Raw genomic sequence first — 13710 nt, 5'->3', positions numbered from 1 at the left:
CTCAGAGAGGTGGAACAGTTGGCACAAGGTGACACATCTGGAAAAGTAGTGGAGCTGCCTCCAATTCAAAATAGGATCCGTTCGGCAAAAACAAAAAACAAAACAAAAAGAAAAGGCCTTTGCACTAAATACTTTAAACCAGTGTTTGTGGAAGTTGCTGTAAACACATTCCAGGAGAATTTCCACCTACTGAATCCAAATCTCTAAGAGAAGGGTTTTTAACTCCCTGACAGTGTGGAGAACAAAGGCAAAAGAAATGGAGAAAAAACTTAAATCTCCCTGCAACTTGCAGCCCATTGACAAGTCCTTGGGACAGGCAGAGTGACCTTCCTTTATCCCTACCCGCCCCCCCCCATCCCCCGCAAGATATATGTTAGCAATCATCCTCCAAGCATATGACCCACTGACATACATGTGAAGGGTCTCATGACTAAGGTTTCACTAGACAGTAGTAAATGCCGTTATCTTAACAGCAGCTAGCCACTCAAGGTCCTGGAAGCCTTTCTGCCAAATTACTTAGAGACTCAGGCTATCCCTAAACCCCTTCCAACTTGAAAGTATGTTAACAGTCACCCCTCACAACCCCAGTGCTGCTCTTTCTGCGCATAAAACCTCCTTTTTTGCACCAAAGATGTCTCAAGAATTCTTTATTGACTGTTCACTCCTGGACCCCAACATATCATATCACCTAAGGAGTTCTTTTCATTTGCCAAGTTTGGGAAATTCTTTTAACTAGCTGCCTACATCTGAAGCACTCTTTGGGTCACAAAACTGACCGGGACAACTTTTCCTCCAATCTCGGACAAAAGTTTTAATAGCAAATGGTAAGTACTCGATGTATGTTAGGCATTATCATAATCATTATTATTAATCGCCGTGTCTCTACTGCCTGCATACAGTCTGGCCCAGCGGAGGATTTTCAGGAAGCATGCAAGAGGTTATGACTAGATGCAAATTAAAAGTCCCAGTGGTGGCCTCAAGGCCCTGCAAGTTCCAGCCCTTGCCTACCCCTCATCCACTAAGGGTCCTGTTTCAGTTCCTTACACATGCAAAACCAGTTCCTTTTTTGGCACATGCAATTCCTTCTGCTTAGAAGGCATGCGTCCATTTAAACATCAAGGCCTCTGCTTAAATCACACTTCCAAGAAGAAGCCATACCCCCACGCATGCACGCACTCTTCCTATCTAAACCAGGTCTCCCTCGTTCTTTTTAGTACCCTCCGTTATTGTCTCTCCTAGCCCTTGTCATAGTGGGTGCTGTCACCACGCATGATCATTAGTTGCCAATATAATGATTTGTTTCAGGTGTAATTATTTGTTCCCTGACGTTTTCCCCAGCTCGACTGTTAAGGTCCACCAGGGTGGCTACCTTGACAGTCTAGCTCACCAAGTGGGGGTGTTCTTGAGGCATAGACACTCTGATGGCGGCTGCATGAATAAATGGATTATAAATATCTTGGCCACATAACCCTGACTTGAACCTGAGCAGTGGTTGGGCGTAGCTCTGTTGGTAGTGATGAGTGACCTCAGAACTACATCGTCACGCCAGATAAGGGCAACGGCTACAACTAGGGTCACCCGGGTGGCTCAGTGGGTTAAGCTTCTGACTTCAGCTCAAGTCATGATCTCATGGTCTGTGAGTTTGAGCCCCGCGTCGGGCCCTGTGCTGACAGCGTGGAGCCTGGAAGCTGCTTTTGATTCCGTGTCTTCCTCTCTCTCTGCTCCTCCCCTGCTCGTGCTCTGTCTCTCAAAAATAAATAAACATTAAAAAAATAATAATAATGGTTACAACTAAACCTGCCCACCGCTGAGTTCCAGTAGCCTCTTAGCTCATTGCCTGCCCAGTCCTCTCCTAATCACTATACTGGCCAGGGGTTCTATCTCTTCTGACCATGCTCCTCCAGCTCATACCCTCCTCTGTTCAGCTGTCTGCCTGGCAGGTGAGAGGAGGCAGAGAGGCAGCAAGAGAAGAGCATATTCCTGAGCAGCAGGACGTATTCTGCTGAACCTGTCCAGCCCACTTCCTGGCTCTGCAACCTTGAGCAAGTCATGTGATGCTTCTGAGCTTCAGCATCTGCATTTAAAATTATAATCATAGCACCAACCTCATATGCATTTGTGAGAAGTCAATGCAGCTCTGGGCAGTTTCTGGAACATACTAGGTGCTTCATACATTCTTTTTCTGAGTCGATATTTTTATTGTTGTTGTTAGACTACCCTTCAACTCATTCTGTTCTAGTTGAAATTCTCTTTGAGGACTGGGCATTCAGGAGTCACCTCTTATATCAGTCAGGTACCATGTCTTAGCAAATAACCAAAAATCAGTTCAAATTGGTTTAATCAGAAAAGAAATCCACTGGCCTATATAAATAAAAACCCTACAGCAGCTTCAGATGAGGTTTGATCAAGCTGCTCATATGCTGTTATAAGAATCCAACTTCTCTCCACTTACCCTCTCTGCCTTTTGTAATTTTGGCTTTATCTGCAGTCCCCATGCAGAGAACTCTTTCCCATCCCTTGAAAGTTCCAGGCTCCCCCTTCACAGGAGCATAATGGTTACAACAGTTCCAGACCACACTCTCATGAGACACATCTAGGGAGAAGAAAAATCTCTTTTTCTCAGAAGCCCCCAGGAAACATCCCTTTGCATCGCTGCAGTGCCAGTGGGAATATGTATTCCTTTCTGAAAGTCAGAAGATAAATGGCAGGTTTAGAATGACTGAAGGCATAAGGGCCATCCTTATGGAGAAGGAGTCGTATCAATGTCACTCAAACCACCTGCCTGAGGATTAAGAGCATAATTCTCTTCAGATGAGATCTGGACACACCTATTGCCCTGATAAAGGTGGAGTGGCTAATTGTTTTTAAGCGCCAGTAGAGGATGCACTGGATTCCCCATGCACAAGTGAGGGGTGGGAGTGAGGGGAGGGAGAGCATATCAGCTAGTGACTACCATGCCTCCTTCCCACCCTTTAAAAACTGCTCAATCACAGCCTCCCTCCATGAAGTAAGGAGAACAATTTGCCTTAACACTCAAAGGCCCGAGGCTGCTGAGCTTTTATAGTTCTTCCATCCACTTCTTCAAGATCCTCGGTCTCCTCCTCACTGTCAGGCTGTGAGCTGTCACTTCTCACCGTTTCTGGAATCTGCCGGTAGCCAAGTCCTCACTCTACCACCTTCTCTTGTTTCTTGTCTGCCCAGGTGTGCGAATCCAGATGACAAAGGTTGTTAGGATTCAGAGCCGGACTGGTTTACGGATTTGAGCCGGTCGGCTTGCATCAGAGCTCAGTGCCTCATTTAGAGAAAAGTGCTCGGGGTTGACTTTAATGGATGTAGTCATTCCTGGTTGGACTGTGTGACAGTGTTATGTCACATTGGCTGGCCCCCAAACCTTATTCTGGACGGTTGGGGTTTTTTTGTTTGCTTGTTTGTTTGGTTGGTTGGTTTTTTGTTTTTTTTTTTTGTGATACTCTTCTTTAGATAAGATTTACATTTAAATCAGTGGACTTTGAGGAATGCACGTTGGGCTCCATAATGTGGGTGGGCCTTGTCTAATCAGTTGAAGATCTGAATAGAACAAATGAATGATTCCTCAAGCATGAAGGTAGTCAGCCAGCAAATGGCCTTTGGATTTCAACTGTGGCACGGCTCTTCCTGGTTCTCCAGCTTGCCGGCTCACCTTGCAGATTTTGGCCTCCATAACTGTGTGAGCCAATTCCTTAAAATAAATCTCTTTCTATATATCTACACATCTTTGCTTCTGTTCCTCCAGAGAACCCTGACTCACACAGCTTGTCAGAGGCCTTTTTTGGAAGTGTTGAAGTCCCAGAGTGAGGCTTTAATTCAGGTTGGTATCATCATCCTAGAAGGAAGGATACTATCCTGATGCACCATTTTTGATACATGGAAACCTGAGACACAATATAATGACTCAGCAACGTGGGCGTCAGATGCCTCTCACCTTTACCCACTCCTGACCCTTCAGCTGGGACTCAGGAATGATGGACCAGGGATGGGGTCAAGGAAAAGGGCAGTCGAGGGGGATGTCAGTTTTTTACATTTGATTGTCTTTTAAGAACTGAAAATAAATAACTTGGACCAGGTCAACATGGCATGAGTACTTCAGACCCCAAAAGTCAGTGGTTTGGGTTTTTTATATTTAATTTATTGACTTCACTGATATTGCCATAGGCTTGGAATTAATAGGACCTCTATAATCTCCCCCTTCCCAAGGCGTTAAAGGATTTCAGAAATGTTTCAGGCGTGCTCATGTTCTCCCGTGTCAAAGTTAAATCATGTCCTTCAGACCTTTTAGACATCGTTGCAATCTCTTGGGTGAGCTGCATAGCTTACAGATTGTGTTTTCATTATTAGAAACAAAATGTAACTGTTATGCATGATGCTGTGTATAATTATCTTTTATGAGTGTCTGCCAAGCCCTTACACGCGTTTTCTCTATTATCCCTCAAACAAAATAAAGTTACACCTCATTAAAAATTTTTTTTAATGTTTTATTTTTGAGAGAGAGATAGAGAGACAGGGGGTGAGCAGGGGAGAGGTGGGGGGGGGTAGATATAGACTATGAAGTAGGCTCCAGGCTCTAGGCTGTCACCACAGAGCCTGACGCAGGGCTCGAACTCATGAACCGCAAGATCATAACCTGAGCTGTAGTCAGAAGCTTAACTGACTGAGGCACCCAGGCGTCCCAAGTTTCACCTCGTTTTAAAATTGGGACTAGGGAGTCTCGAGGAAGCCAAGGAATTGTGCCTGAGTCACCCTGCCATTTACCAAACCAGCAAAGCCCACATCCCCTCTCTTCACCCTCTTTCTGCCTCTCCGGGCCAATTTCCAGGTTTGTTAGGTGCTGGGTCTCCTTGCTGCCTACCACCTGGTTTTAAGAGTTTCTTAAGTCTTTGAAAACGTGCCCCTTTGGATGCAATCATTTAGGCTATTCAGTGACATGACCTGAATTCAAGCTCCTTCTACTTACCAGCTCTGTGACCTTAGGCAAGTCACTTAACCTCTCTGAGCTACGTTTCCCTCACCTGCACGGTGAGCGTCATCATGTTTACCTACAGAGTGGTTGGCAGGATTCGGTGACGTAGCATATTTAATGTACGTCTCACCACACATAATAATTGCTCAATAAATAGCTTGTGGCTGTTATCCTCTCAGATTAGACTTCCCCGGGTGACGGGGCACGGAGGCGGGGCTTGTGCACGGAGGCGGGGCTTCCTGACGTTTAGAGCCTGGGGATGAAGAATGTGAGTTGTATCGCCAGCCCCAGTGAAGGCCCACCGGGCAGAACTCGTCACATACCCTGTTTCTTCAGATTGAGCTGACCATTACAGTAGCCACTAGCCACACACGACTACTTAACCAAAATTAAATACAATCAAAATGACAGTTCTTCAGTTCCACTAGGCACATTTCAAGTGCTCAGTAGCCACATGGGACCAGGATGACCAGAGTTAGGGGGTGGAGGGGGGGTGGGGAAAGATACAGTACGGGCAGTTAAACCTGAATTTCAGATAAAGTAGGTCCCCACCCACTTACACTAAAAACCCATGTGTTGTTTATCTGAAATCCAAATCCACCTGGGCATCATACTTTACCTGGCTAGGACCACCAGACTGGAGAGCACAGAAGGGGAATGTTCCCATCACTGCCGAAATTTCTATTGGATGGCAGCACTCCAGAACATTAACGGGTGAGGGAAGCCAATGAAACTTACCCACTACCTAACTACTATAATAAAGTTGTTGGCCTTTGAAGCGGTTAATACTAATTATTCCAATTCTTTTTCATCCAAACATTTGGATTTTTTAAAAATTTTGAAATGTTTATTTACTTTTGAGAGAGAGCAAGAGCGAGGGGGGGGGGGGGGGCAGAGAGAGAGAATCTGAAGCAGAGTCCAGGCTCCGAGCTGTCAGCACAGAGCCCAACACGGGCATCAAACTCACAAACCGTGAGATCATGACCTGAGCTGAAGTCGGACACTTAACCAACCGAGCCACCCAGGCGCCCCCAAACGTTTGAATTTAATTTCCTCATTTCGGCTTTTGCTCCTCCATTTTATTTTCTTTTTTATCCCCCATGCATTGCCTAATACCCCTGGTAAATAATCATCTTCTGGCATGTTTGTAGGGCCTTCCTCTTTGCCATTTTCATTTTCATCTGTATCACGAATTCAGCCTCCCAAGCCATTTAAATATTTTGCAATCATTCACTTTGTGTCATGAAAAATCCTTTTTTCCCTTTCTCAGCAAGAATGAGGGTTCTCCTGAAAGCTCCAATCCTCTTGACTCAACTACATATCGAATGCACAGTCTGATCTCCTTGCAGTGTTGGGGAATCTTAACAAAATGACGAGACTGCCAGTTGACCCGTGAGCCAGACCCGGGCACTGGAGTGTCCTCACCTGTTCCCCTGTCCTTGGAAGGTGACTTCTGCTTGCCTCACCTGCTCTCAGAGGCTGCTCCAAGAACACAGCCTTGAGATAGTGATGTGGTATTGAGAACACCTGCATGGGACACATGACTGACCCCAGGGAGGGTCTGTTTATAAACTTTCAAGATTTGGCAGGTGGGTGTGGGGATCCATTCATCTTGCCACCCAAGGCAAGCCTTGAATGCAAGTTCCCTTTGCTTATTAAAACTTCGACCAAAAAATAAGTGAAGCTTCCAGATACCAGCCTGGAGTGGTCTGCCTTTTTTTTTTTCCCCTACCTCTCCCCACCCTCTGAGAACAGGAGCCAGTTTCAGGTTATACCCAGGAGGCTCCCAAAAGGATCCTGAACCAACTCAGGGATATACACTCCCCAAGGCACGTATATATCTCCAATGGAAGGAACCAAGTGTCCAGAACTGACCTGACACATAGGAAAACCTCAATCAATACGTGTTGAATTGTCTCCAATTTGCTTCTCGATTTAACTTACTAACGTCAACAGTCCAAAAGGCAGATTTCAAATTCTGTTATTCCTCCCCCTGCCTTAGCATTGGATCGGTTTGCAGTGAATGACAACCACAACAGAATTCTACGTGCTTCAACCCCTGCCTCTCCCACTGCTGCTTTTCTTTAATTTGTCATGTGTCCATGAAAAGTCACTGCGATTGGTTCCTGGCCGTCTCTGGATAACATTTCTGCCAGCGGAGGCTCAGGACCAACTTGAAAGTCATTGGAAAACACTGCAGACACCTGTCCCTTCCTCTGCTTTCATTTTGTTTTTCTGTCTTCATCCTGCTGGGCACTGTTTGAGTCAAATCCTACGTGTGCTAAAGTCGGAACGAGGCTTTGTTTCCCACAGAAAGGAATGACTCCACACAAGTCTGAATCTAATGAGTCCAACTGGTTTTTGTCTTTCCAAAGCACTGGCCCAGTTTTTTTTACTGACCTCATGTCCTGGAGAAGTAAAGGCTGCGTCCAGAGCACTCCAACAGCACTGGATTTTATCTCTTGGTACCTCTGACCACACTCGTCTCAGGGAGTGCTTCTCAACCCTGGTTGCATGTCAAGATCAGTGGCCTGGAGGCCTTTTAAGCACACATTTCCGGCTTCGCCCTGGAGTGTCTGATTGGATGAGTCTCGGGTAAGGCCTGAGAATTAACCTTAAACGTGCCCCAGGTGATCCTGGCACGCAGCTGGGGTGACGGAATGCTTGTCTACACTCTAAGATGGGGCCAGCTACCAGAATCAGGTAGACAGCCGGTGAACATTACAGCCTATGGCTGCAGGTCGGATGAAAGAAGGACGGTAACATTTGCTGCATCGCTGGGCACTGGGATATGTGCCTTTTTAACACAGGGTCCCATTTAAGTGTCTACAGAATCTTGAGAGCTTGTGTGTTGAAGCATCCCCCGAAATTCGTGTCTACCCAGAACCCGTATTATGTGACCTTATTTTGGAAACAGGGTCCTTGCAGATGTAATCAAGTTAAGATGAGGTCATTCTGGAGTAGGACGACCCTAATCTGATGGCCTGTGTCCTTCTAAGAAAAGGACACCGTGGGACAGGGAAGAAGGCCATGTGGTGAAAGTGACAGACACTGGAGTGATACATCTACAGGCCAAAGATCACGAAGGATTGCAGCCAACCGCCTGTAGCTTGGACAGCAGCAAGGAAGGATTCTTCCCTAGAACCTTCTGAGGGAGCACAGCCTGCTGACACCTTGATTTTTGGCTTCTAGACTCCAGAGCTGAGAGAGAGTCTATTTCTGTTGTTTTAAGCCATCCACTTGGTGCTAATTTGTTGTGGCAGCCCCAGAAAATGAATACAGACTTGTATTATTGCCATTTGACAGATAGGAAAATTGAGGCGGTATGAAGGACACAGAGCAGTTAGATGTGGGCCCTGTCCCCATAACGTATACCAGGGCTCTAGGAAAGGACCACAGGCAGATGGAGAGCCTAGGCTCCAGAGGAGATAGACGCGGATAGCATCTCAGCTCCAAATCTCACTTGCCATCTCACTTCAGGCAAACCCCCTTAGTGTCCACTGAGGCACAGTATCCTCGTTTTCAAAATGGAATATTTCTACAGAGTTTTGGGGAGACGTATATGAGAAATGGCAGGAAAAACACCTTCAGTGGTACATGGTCCCCTGTCCAAACACTGGTACCTGTTATGATTGTCCATATTATTGGTATTAATAGTAGATGGAGCTGGCCAGGAACCAAAATTTAATTCTGATTTTGTGCTAATGCGTCACCCTTTAACGTGGCCCTAGTGCCTTTGGTCAACAAAATCAACTGGAGGTGAGGGAGGAGGGTCTTGAGCTCCCCCTAGAGGTGAGCGTGGGTTACAAACCATGTGAGGAGAGGAAGGGAAGGGAGGAAATCCATCTGTGGCACGTCAGGAAGAAAGCTGATTAGGTGGACCCGGAAGGGGCAAAACCTTGAACCTTAGGCAGACGAGTTGCTTTAAGACAGACAGATGGGCAGACTGTGGTTTTGGTTGGAAGGAACTAGATGTGAAGAGAGCAAGAGAAAGCTGAAATGGCTAGGTGGAAAGTTCTGGCAGTCAGAGTGGAAAAGAAAAAAATGTAGGACAGAGCTACTATGAAACAGAGGACCTGGTGACAGAATGAATTCAGGCACTCTAAAGCAGGAATCCAAGGTTTGGGTTTCCAGCCTGAGAAAATAGAAGAAAAGCTGATTGTCCTCTCGGAAACAAGTTAGTTGCTCTCTCAGAAGCGAGAGCCAGTTCGGCGGTAGCAGGGAGATGATGAATTAGTTTTTCAGCAAGTGGAATTTGATGACATTTTTATCCTTGTATGACCCTTCTTTGCTAATGCTCCATTCATATGTTTTGCGGACCACCAGGGGAGTCCGGTATTATGGAAGATGGAAATGGTAAAATGTGAAATTTAAGGCACCTCTTGAATTTCCCAGGGAAAGTCTAACTACCTAATAAAGCTTTTTTTTTTAACGTTTATTTGTTTTTGAGAGAAGAGAGAGACAGAGCACAAATGGGGAAGGGACAGAGAGACAGAGAGAGAGAGAGGGAGAATCTGAAGCAGGCTCCCGGCTCTGAGCTGTTAGCACACAGTCTCATGTGGGACTTGAACCCAGGAACTGTGAGATCGTGACTTGAGTTGAAGTCGGACGCTCAACCAACTGAGCCACCCAGGTGGCCCAATAAAGCTTGGATCTTTACAAAATGTTAAAGCAATGAAGAGAAGACGAGAGTGTTTTGTAATCCTATCCTTCCCAGACATCACTAAACAGTTTTAGATATACAGGTATCAATATAGACACATCTCAACTTTAGTATGCCTATATGAATGTGTTTGTGTGTACACATGCATGTGAGTGTGTATTAGGGATTTGGGGGGGGTCCAAGAACTATCTTCTTAGCTCTGTAACGATACTTTATTAGACATATAGGAAGATCAATATATCTCTCATCTCTGATAAAAGCAAATTTGGAGGACATGGCTGGTTTAGGTAACCAAGTGGGTTTTCTAATGCTTTCTGCCTCTAAATTAGACTTTCACCAGTCACTGCCCAGCCAGACAATGATCAGCATCTCCCAACAGGGGCAGAAACTGCCCCCCTGAACGTGCCTGGCTGAGGGGAGAGCACATAACAGGAGGCCAGCTCTGGAACCAGGCTGACCCAGTAAGAGGAAGTATGCATGCACAGTTCATCCTTGACAAGTGACCAATCAGAGAAGTCCGCCCTCCTCCCTCTGGATGGAGAAGAGTAGTAAAGGGAGGGATAGAGAAGAGTCAGGAAGTCCCTGTCCAGAGAAACACAATGGAGTGGGGAGTAAGGGTGCAAAATATTAGAATTCATATGTTTGTTTCCCAGACTTTTTCATTACCCTCAGAGCTCCATGAAAATGCTCAGGGGGATAAAAGAATGCTGTTTTGTAAGCTGCTTTTTTCACTTACTGTGTTGATGCTGATGCCATTATACATAGGGCACACGCATGCACACACTGTGTGTGTGTGTGTGTGTGTGTGTGTGTGTGTGTGTGTGTAAAATTTCATTGTTCCACAATGCCATTTGCATTTTATTCTGGGATTGTTTCAAATTCTCTTCTTCTCAATACAACTATTTGAAATTGCTGTTTTCATACACCAAAATGGTCAAATATCAGCAATTTTATATGTTTCAATCTAATATTTATAAGCAATGTCTCAATGAACAGTTTCAATCTATTGGTACACTTTTCTGATAATTTCTTCAGGATAAACTCCTAGAAATGGAGCCATTTGGCTAAAGAGTATACACATGTGAAACGGTGATGGGGTGTCTCAGAGTGCCCTCTGTACCACCATCAACTATGAGACTCCTCAACTCCCCCGACAATTGCCAAACTAAGCCATGGGTAGATCAATTCATTCTTATCACATGTGTATGCATCCCTCTTCGTTAGATTTTTCTGTGGAACTTTTGTTTCCACTTGTCTTCCTTTCAGGTCTTCTTTCCTCTGGCATATGGATACCCAACTGCCTTCCCCGCCCCTCAATGCCAAAGGATCAGAAGGAAAAATCTGAACTATGCTTTCTTCCATGTCAATTGTAACAGAATTTCTTGAAGTGTGATTGCTACGAAAAAAAATTGGCTTATCTATTTCCATCTCCTGTACATTGCACTAATTAACTTCTGAGATTAGTGTGCATTGTGAATACAAAATGTTATCAATAAAATAAAAGTAAAATTTAAACTATGCTTACAAGGCGCGAGCTATGATGTTAAGCATTTAGCTTATGGAATTCTCCACGTGGCTCAGAGAGGTTTGGAGGCTCACCCAAGGTGCCAAAGTGCCTGTATTCAATACCTACTGCTCCATAACAAACTACCACATGCTTAGCAGCATAAGGCAACAACTATTTATTATTTTTACAATTGCCGTGGGCCAGAAGTCTGGGCCTAGCTTACCTACAAACTCTGCTCATGGGCTGTCACAGGCTGCCACAAGATGCTAGCCAGGGCTGGGGTCTCATCTGAAGACTTGACTGGGGAAGGTGTGCTGCCAAGCTCCTACATGGTTGCTTGTTGGTCTGAGGGCCTCAGCTCCCTGCTGGCACTCGGCTGGAGGCTGGCCTCAGTCCTTGGACACATGCCCTTTCCAACATAGCAACTCACAGTCTGAATACTTGCACCCATCAGAGCCAGTAAAGGAGAGAATCTTCTAGTGAGACAGAACTCCCTGTACATAGCCTCATCACAGAAGTGGCATTCTGTCACTTTTGCTATAGTCTATTGGGTAGAAGCAAGTGACCAGGCCAGCCCACACTCAAAGGGACAGGGTTACACAAGGGCATGAATAAGATAATAATAAGTGGGAAGAGTCCTTGTTGGACATTATGGACTCTGCCTGTCAGACCAATTAAATAGCACAACGAAGATTTGATGTCAGCCTTTCCAAACTCTGAAGGTCCCAGTAGTTAACCACTCTGCTTTCTGCCTTCCCAAATTAACCAGATTACCTCTCAAAAGGATAAATCTGGTTACTCTACTGCAGACTCCAGCAGTTTTTCGGAAAGGTATCATCAGGGATGCCTGGGTGGCTCAGTCGGTTAAGCATCTGACTTCAGCTCAGGTCATGATCCCATGGTGTGTGAGTTCAAGTCCCATGTTGGGCTGTCTGCTGTCAGCACAGAGCCTGCTTCAGATCTTCTGCTCGCCTCTCTCTCTCTGCCCTCCCCTGTGCTCTCTCCCCATCTCTCTCTCTCAAAAATAAACAGACATTTAAAAAAGAAGTATTATAGGTATTATCCTTTTCAATTTAATCTCCTGAGTGGGAAGCAGAAAGATCCATCCAAAGTAGGTGACTTAACCAGTCCATTGGATTTTAATTAGGGGTAACATTATTCTTTTTAATATAATTCATTGTCAAATTGGCTAACATACAGTGTGTAAAGTGTGCTCTTGGTTTTGGGGATAGATTCCCGTGGTTCGTCACTTACACAGTGCTCATCCCAACAAGTGCCCTCCTCAAGACTAAAAGGGGTGCCTGGGTGACTCAGTCAGTTGAGCGTTAGACTTCAGCTCGGGTCATGATCTCACGGCTCATGGGTTCAAGCTCTGAGTCAGGCTCTGTGCTCACAGCTTTGGATTCTGTGTCTCCCTCTCTCTCTCTGCCCTTCCCCAGCTCATGCTTGTTCTCTCTCCTCTCTCTCTCTCTCTCTCAAAAATAAATAAACTTTAAAAAATTTAAAAAAACGAGAAAGTAATACTAATGACCTCAAGACTTCCAAAGTTAAATCCTGACCCCTAGATATTAGACCTAGCTTTCTCATGTGAGTTTTAGAACATCCAGCCAATTTGCATAAGGATAAATACAAATAGGGCAGACGATTACATTCAAGGCAGATAAAACAAAGCTTCCTTGGGAGAAGTCATTTATATCATTTGTCCAATCTTTTTTCCCTCCCATTTAGTGTCTTGATTCTGTAACTAAATTGAGAACTGAAATGAGGAGCTTTAATAAACATCTTCAGACATAGCCATACATCTGTGTGTAATTTGGTTTGGGGGAAAACAGAGGAGAACTGGTTCATGGGGGCATCTATGTGGGCAGAGAAATATCTTCATTTATTGAAACGTTCCTAGCAACCAAAGTTTGTTTTTCTTTTCGCCCCCAAATTCTCAAACCAGAAACAGGCAAAATGATGATAAGAAATCTAAAAAATTATAGATTTATTTTAGTTTCTTTAGAGTGTAAGCGTGTGGTAAAAGTATCTCTTTGCATTTGCCAATATAAAGTCAAACTCGTTTTTTTTTTTTAATTTTAATGCCGAACTTGGGTTAATGTGGATTTTTCCCCCAAAAGCTAACTTATACAATAGCAGGTATCATATTAAACTCCTTCAGGACTGGTTTGGCATTTCAATTGCCTTTCCCTTGCATGATGATTTTTCTTTGGCTGTTTTCATATTCTCCAACTCGGCATGCATTTAGAACTTAGCCAGCTCAATCCCTTCTGGGAACTAACAACAACAGTAATAACATGTATTAAAAAAATTATATCCATCAATTACAGTGTTTCATACCATGCTCTGCATTTTCCACGTCTTCCTTCATTCTCTCTTAATAATAATCCTAAAAAGTGAGCACTTATCCTAATTTTACACAAGGGTAAAATGAGGTTTACAGCTTGAAAAACTTAAGCAGAATGTCTGAGGTCAGAAAGTTAGGAATTGGGGGAGCAGGATTTGAGACCAGCTCTTTAGAACTATGCTATACTGCCACCCCAA

This window comes from Panthera tigris, chromosome E3, assembly GCF_018350195.1.
Source record: "Panthera tigris isolate Pti1 chromosome E3, P.tigris_Pti1_mat1.1, whole genome shotgun sequence".
NCBI lineage: Eukaryota > Metazoa > Chordata > Mammalia > Carnivora > Felidae > Panthera > Panthera tigris.
This window is presented reverse-complemented; position numbering follows the sequence as displayed.